This window comes from Hyaena hyaena, unplaced genomic scaffold, assembly GCF_003009895.1.
Source record: "Hyaena hyaena isolate Hyena2069 unplaced genomic scaffold, ASM300989v1 scaffold_207, whole genome shotgun sequence".
Lineage (NCBI taxonomy): Eukaryota > Metazoa > Chordata > Mammalia > Carnivora > Hyaenidae > Hyaena > Hyaena hyaena.
Window position 1 is genome coordinate 2,271,986 of NW_024080836.1, and position 8,044 is coordinate 2,280,029.

The 8,044-nt window shown below is 36.1% G+C and overlaps 1 long non-coding RNA gene across 1 annotated transcript in view; it reads right to left on the reverse strand.

The window, feature by feature from the left end:
- LOC120238328 overlaps positions 1 to 7,837 on the reverse strand; it is a 43,303-nt gene extending 35,466 nt beyond the window's left edge. The window contains exon 1 of the long non-coding RNA XR_005530182.1: positions 7,776 to 7,837. This is a non-coding gene — a long non-coding RNA (uncharacterized LOC120238328). The remainder of the gene's footprint in view (positions 1 to 7,775) is intronic.
- Between the last annotated feature and the right edge of the window lie 207 nt (positions 7,838 to 8,044).

Below are 8,044 nucleotides of genomic sequence, written 5' to 3' on the forward strand. Positions count from 1 at the left end.
TTATTAATAAGCACAAGATAAGTTTTTAATATATCTGTAAGGCAGAATGACTTGAAGTTAGAAAAGTCTGTAATACAGCTAAATTAATTAATTGTTAGAAATAGAAACCTTTGAGGTTACAGCACTTTAAAACTCCTTGGAAAGATTCTGTACAAAGAAAGGTAATATATGAAAGTCACAGTAAGACTCTCTACAAGAAGATTAGATTGATGTTTTGTTTTTGCAGATAAATACTTGGCACTTGAGAAAACTGAGTTGTTGATGGTTTTTATCATTTTCTAGCTAACCATTTAAATAGCCAAGATAAATGCAAATGTCATCATCTACGGCACTAAATTTCTACTGGATATTTTTTTCTATGTGTTGATCCCAAAGTATAGAGTGAAGCTGGAAATACAAAGCGTGGGTCTAGCCTTCCACAGCCTCACCATTAGTCTTTTCCTTAGGGATGTTTTCTGTAAGATTTCCTCGAATCCAGACCAGGCTAACCAACAATTATTTTATTATTAGTATTTAAGAAACACTTTCCATCTGTTCCCTGATAGTGACCTTCTCTCTTAGCAATGATTGATTTGGAAAGAATTCTAATACATTATAAGTGAAAATGATTTAGCGACTAATGTTTTTGAGTGAATGTGATAGGCTTTGCTAGGCAAATGTTGGAAAATTTAATTATTTCTATCAAATGTCTATAATTTCATGCTTAAATAGTTAGTATTTACATAATATATTCACTTCAAGAGAAGCCTCATTTCTTAGTCACAACTTAATAAAATTAAAATCTCCATCTTGGAAACCTTTGCAAGCATAGCACCTCTAACTACCTGACGAGGCTATTTTTAAAGACACTTATTTGGTAATTTTCTTATAGTCAGCCTAATCACAGGAAAAACAAACTAATATGGCACCTATTCTGATAGATGGATGTTACACCTTTCATCTCCTGATCTCAGACCTTGTAAGACATTTTTCAAAGAAGCATCACTTCCCTCACCACAGAAATGCATCCACCTCTAAGCTGGAAATCGCAAAAGCATAGGGCAGAAGATGAGGAATATATTATCCAACTAAAATTACAGAGAAATTTTAAGTAGGCAGAATATAATTGCCCAATTTGGAAATTAGCCAGGACACAGGGTTTAACATCATCTTTACTCTTTTGAAAAGTGCCATGGGATTTTTAATAACTGCTGGTGGTCAAGACCTTGGTTTTACCCTCATCCATTAGACGACACCTCCAGCAGTGCAGTGCCCCCTCATACCATGCTGGGGCATCAGTTCAGTACTGACTCAGTGAAAATTGTGCCACCTACTGAATCATCCACAGCTCCTCTCAGAGTGCCCTAGCTTTTAGATTTTCTCTGGAGAGCTGTTATGAAAGATGGGACCAGGCTCAATGATGCTTAATTTATGAGATTTCAAGGTTTTCAATGGTTAAGATCTCAGACCTGAGTCTTATTTTCAATTTTAACCAACAGAGTTCTTAGAATTGTTTCATGCTTAGGGTTCATAATGATGATCTTGAGGATTAATCTCTACAATATACACATCTTTCCTTGGAAATAAGAGAATAAAAACAATAAAGACACACACTGACATAAACATACACTTACATGCATGGATACAGTCAATGAAAGAGCAGATTCCCTCATAGGTAACATATTTGATTATTTTAAAATGAAAAAGGACCATCCTTTCACTCAAACAAACTCATGTAAACCACATTCCATAAGGAGCTTATTTTGTTTCCCCCAGATTTTAAAGAACCTAGGAACAAATACTTTAAAAAGTAAATGCAAACCTAGGAGGGAGTGAACTTCAGTAGCCAAATAAAGTGAATTTATGAAAGAAAACTTTTATCCTAGCTTTCCAAATAAAACCTTGCCGTCTACGACAGAATCTCGATACAGCTTGACTGTTCCAAAAATAGCTGAAAGAGAATCAAGGTTTTTAGACAAAATTCAGGTATGTTCAAAGATAAATGGTAAAATACTGAAGTTTCATGGCCTCTATGATTTATCTTACCAATTTTCTTCATCCATGTTAATGTGTGTACACTGTATATACAAATGTACATAAGTATATATATTTTAAGGGTTTTTGCTGTTTTTAGGAACTTTGGCCTTTGGAATAATTTTGAGAAATTCTTTTCTGGCTGGTAAAAGTATCAGTATCCTGGAATTGAGAAACTGTTTCTGAAAGTGTTTCTGGAGGTGTTACTTCTGGAAATAACATTGAGTAAATCCTGTTGCTGGTGTGTGAGAAAAAGAGATAGTTGGAAATGGTTATAAAGAATAGATTGATACAATATAGCTGAGGCTGCAAAAGAGATTTCAACACATCCCTGTGTTTTCGCTCACTCTTGCTGGTACCAAGGATTCTCAAGTTCACACACACACACACACACACACACACACACACTTTCTCTCTCTCTCTCTCTCTCATATATAGTCTTCTATTTTCCTTTTCTGATCTCATCAAGTTCAACTTTCTCTATCACCTATTTTTCCTTTTAAGAATAACCTATAATGGGCAATTCTTATTAAATAGAAAATCTTTCTCAGCTCAAACAGCCTATTTCCCAGAATTCCCTTATACTGTTCTGCTGTGATTTGATCATTCCTTTCTAGCAAATTAATAGTTCAAATATTGGACAGTTGGAAATAAGGGAAAGAAGAACTATTCTAGGTAACTTAAGTCTGATTTGGTAAATTGTCACTGCTGTGATATAGTTAATGCACCTCCCTAAGTGCCTGGTTGCTACCAAATGGAAAAATCACTTTTTTTTTTTCATTATCAACGGGAAAAGCACCGATGATAGGTATTCTTCCTATGTTAAGAAGGAAAACTTGAGACAGAAACACTCTCTGACTAGGTCATAGAGCTCCTAAGTAATCAATGGAAAGGTTTAGGTAAGCTGTGGACTGTCATGACTTTGACAATATGTGTAATGTTGGGAAGACCATAAGTTCCTACAAAGTTGAGTTAGAAATAGAAATTGTCTTTTGATTTCCAATCTAATAAAACAATGCATTATATTGTAATTTTTTTCCATTTAAGAACTATTTTTTAGTACTTTTACACACATTTTCATATATAATATAGCTATTTTGAAATCCCTCACACTTTTGTTTCCAATGTCATTTTCCTTTCTTGAAATGCCATTCTCTAAACCATTGTTTCCTCCCTAACATTCTTCTTGTTACTCTATTTCTCAACTACCTACTTTACTTGCTTAAGAAAATAATTCTGGCGGGGCACCTAGGCGTCTCAGTCACTTGAGCATCCAACTTTGGCTCAGGTCATGATCTCACAACTTATGAGTTTGAGCCCCGCATTGGGCTCTGCGCTGACAGCTCAGAGCCTGGAGCCTGCTTCGGATTCTGTGTCTCCCTCTCTCTCTACCCCTCCCTCACTTGCACTCTGTTCGTCTCTCTCTCAAAATAAATAACCATTAAAAAATTTTTTTTAAATAAAGAAAAGAATTCTGGCTAAACATAATCCCAAAACAAGAAACATAATCCCAAAAGAAAGAAAGAAAGAAAGAATAAAGAAAAGAAGAAAACTGTAAGCATCCTTAGAACCAATCAGCTCAGTTGTAATCTGTCAGTATTTCAGCTAACAAACACCCAGGTCTATTTCTACCAACAATTATTTTATATGTATATAGTAAAGAACACATTTCCCTTTCTAATCTTTTATTGTAAGTAAGACTATTACTAAATATAAAAACTTAAAATACATATACATAAAAGACCATTCTGGGAGCAATATTTGCTACATTTCCCCAATTATTGTTAACTGAAATTGGCATGTTTCTTTAATGTATTTTCCTCCTTTTTAAATGTTTATTTATATTGAGAGAGATGTGTGTGCACAGGAGAAGGGCACAGAGAGAGGGGGAGAGATTCCCAAGCAGGCTCCACATTGCCACCGCAAAGCCTGACACAGAGCTTGATCTCACAAATGGTGAGACCCCGACCTGAGTTGAAACAAAATCTTAGAAGCTCACCACTCAACCGACTGAGTTACCCAGGCACCACTCTAATGTATTTTTCTATTAAAGCATTAATTCCTTGTCAGTGCACTTCAAACAAATGATTATAATATATGGTTGATTTTGATAGTCATTACCTCAGCCTCTTCCTCTTAGAAATGAAATGAAAATAAACCTACATTACAGAGAAAAGGAAAAAGGACATGTGATTTCCTATAACCAAATATTTTCCTCAGTAAAACTCTTAAAATCCTAGAACCAGATCATCAAAATTTTATAGGAATTCCTAATCATAAAATTTGACAGATTAAATATAGCTTTCAAGTTCAATGTTGAATACACACATTAGTCACTTAAACCATATTAAAGGCATCATGGGTGATTTGCTTTTGGAATGAAAACACATAAGTAATATGAAATGTAAAATTAATAAATTCCCATATATAATGGGTTGAATAGTGGTCCCCCAAAAGATATGTCTACATAAAATTCCTACAGATTGTAAATGTTACCTTATTCAAACAAAGGATGTTTATAGATGTAATTAAGTTAAGGATCTTGAGAAAAGGAGATCATCCTGAAATTAGGTGGGTCCTAAACCCAATGACAAACATCCTTAAAGAAGATTCACAGAAGAGAGACACAAGATAGAAGAGGAGGCAAAAAGACAGGAACAGAGATTAGACTTGTGTGGTTATAAAGCAAGGAATGCCAAAGACTGTAGGCAGCTGTAATAAGTTAGGTGAGAGGCATGGAAGAAACTTTCTCCCAGAACTTCAGTGGATCATCGTGGATGCCTTGGTTTCAGGTTTCTAGCCCCCCAGAACTGGAAGAGAATAAATTTCTAGTGTTTTAGCCACTCAATTTATGGTAATTTGTCAAGGGAAACCTCAGGAAATGAATACACTGTATAATATGTATTGAGACACACACTGTGGAAATGGTGAAAGTGACATACGAAAAAATAAGTCAACTAATAAAAGTATCAAACAGATGAGTCATAGTATGAAGAGTTTGTTTCATACATTTAATACACTGTTATCAGAGTCTAGTGGATTAAATTATCTAAATCTCCCACCAGAGCTAACATCCAACTATAAAAGCTAATAATTTACCTCTACTTTCCTCAAAGTACAGGGGTGAACCATACAATAAAATTTTATAAACCTGGACCACAATCATCCCAATGACCGTGAGATGAATAAGACATGACATGTTCCAACAACTGAAAGCAAATAACAGAAACCAAAAAAACCTCACATGTTTGGAATATGGTGTGAAGAAAATGAAGTGTCTAGAAAAGACACCCAGGAGAGAGGCAAAAACCACACTGTGCAGATCTAAGTTGCTGAAGAGGTAACAGTGGCCTCTACTAAGTCAGTGAGATCATAAGCTATGGTGGGACACAGTCCCTATTTTGTTGATTTTTATATCCTCAAATGCTAACAACATTTCTGGGACATTCATCATCTGAATGGGCAAATTCATTTTAAGGTTATAAAATAAGATTCCACAGTGTTTACTTGACGACAATTTGTTTTGGAGCACACTCAAAAACCTACGTGGTGCTGGTTCTTTCCACTACGTGTAAGCTACTTAGGAATGTTCTACTATTGTGTTCTGGCAAGTGTAGTCAATGCTCAAGAAATAATGTTGAAAACAAAATGGAATATTGGGTGTTCTTTTGGTAGTCACTGGAAAGGGATCAGGGACCAGGTGGGGGACTGAACTAACTTGGGCTATATCATATGCAACTGGTATAATCAGTACTGGCTTTAGTGATACGGCCTGCCACAGCAGGCCAACTATCTTATATTTATTTTATTTTATTTTATTTTATTTTTTATTTTATTTTATTTTATATTTTATTTTATTTTTGCCATAAGGGTAGATGTTTCTTGACCTGCCCTTCTTACCAGGACTGCTATCTCTTCCACGCTTAGGATAATCTGCTGCTTCTATCTGTAGCTATGACACTAAAATTTCTTATAATTGACAAACTAATTATCATCACAAATACCCCCTCAAGGCATTATCTAGGCAATATTTTGTTAGTCTAATTCTAGCAACCATATTCACATCAACAAAATACTTCTATTTTAATGTAATATTTTATTTACACTTTCCCTAATTAAAACTCTTTCACTTTGTTAAATTCAATTTTTTATAATGATGCCATTATGATGTCCAGAAGATCAGAATTTCTAGAGCAAGCCAGAATTGCTCCTTCTCCCAGGGAAAGGAAAGCAGCGCCTTATAATTGCAAAGTTACAAAATTCACATAAATAATGGCTATATTTGAAATTTAGTAATATTTAGATAACAAAATAATGTTTTCACATTTATGTAAGGTGCGGAGGGTCATTTCAGTTGCAAACTGATTCAGGTTCTCATGTTACAGTCTCATGACTGTAAAAGTTTAAAAAAGTAATTAAAAGGTATACATACAATAGAAAGGATATATGAATGTATATGCATAGACAAATGTACTCTTGAAGAAATACTTAAAATACAGAATTTCAGTTTTTCAACATTACAGCATGAAACAAGCCCTTCCCAACCCCCAGAAAATCCTACCGTTTTGGAAACAAAAATACTTATTAGAATTAAAAGTTTCTATACAAGAGTACCAGGTATTTATTTCTGTGTATCTTGAGAGTTATATTCAAGCTTATGCTCAAGCTTTAAGATAACAATAGTGTAAGCTCTAGGGTGGAACAAAAGAAGGGGAAAAAATCCCAGAAGTTCCCAGAGGTGGTTAGGAAAAAAAGGAAAGATAAGAGAAACAGGGAATCAAAGAAAAAAGAATGAAGATTCAAGGATGGGTAAATCTCCTCTTTACTTAGCTTTTCAAAAGGTTTGTGATAACCAGCTTTTGTGTAAATGGATTTGATGGCTCTGGGCTGAAGGTGACTGACAGCTGAATCTAGGCCCCCTCGAGAGTGTCACCCTGGGGACTGCCATTGTTGCAGACTGTTTCTTCAGACTGACCCAGAAGAATCATTATCTCAAGGGAACTCTAACAACAGTCACCCCCGAGCAGCCTAAGAGCTAGAAGTAAGCAACTTAGTCTCTCTCTTGAGCAGTAATTACAACGGTAAGGCAAACAAGGCATGTTACTGAGTTGAGCTTAAGTCTTTCTCCAATCCCCAATTACAAAAATAAATAAATAAATAAATAAATAAAAACGAAGTATTCAACTTCCAAAGATTTTTCCTAAGCAAAAAAAATTTAACACCCCTCCCCACCCCGCAGTCCATGTTTTGTTCTTTGGAAAAAATAAGCAGACCTCTGAGTCATCCTCAGGAAATGCTTAACGGAAGACGACAGAATAGGTAAATGCTTCAGAATCTTTCTTTTTCAGCAAATCTGGTATGTTTACTCTGGGACTACTTCAGCTAAGCCATAACTAGTCAGCTCAACTCTGGCCGTATTGCTTCAATATCATAGAAAACAAACCCCTTCCATGGCATACTGCCCCAAAGGCAAGTTAACAAGGTATTTCACCCACCTCGTAGCACTGTAGCCCTGTAGCCCAGGCGCTCTGCCCACAAGCCCTACCTTGCCATTCTCCAGGAGCCTGCCCCACCGCCCTGCCCCACGCCCCTCGCCGCCTGGGAAGTAGGTAGTCATTTCTCTTCCTCTAAACTTATAAAAAGCCTCTACAGGTACCCTCAGGGTGGTGAAGGAGTTACCCTAATCGGACCTGAAAAATAAAAACGTTACATTTCAAGAGGCCCTAACTACAATTAAGCAAACTTTAATGGCCTTATCTTACCAACTCTGGCCTCCATCTGAGTCCAGCCTCCATCTTTTCCGGTGAAGGGCGGGACTTCCTGTCCGAGGCTGAGGGTGCCAATTAGAGAAAGCACTGGAGACTACCGGACCTTTTCCGAGGGAGGGTTCGGGTTTTGCTGTCTGTGGACCCATTTGGCTCTATGCCTTTATAAATCAGAGATAAAACAACCACTCCTGAAAATAATACTTAGTCTGCCTTAATGAAAATTAACAAGGTTTCGTTATCTATGGCTTTAAACATACTGGAGA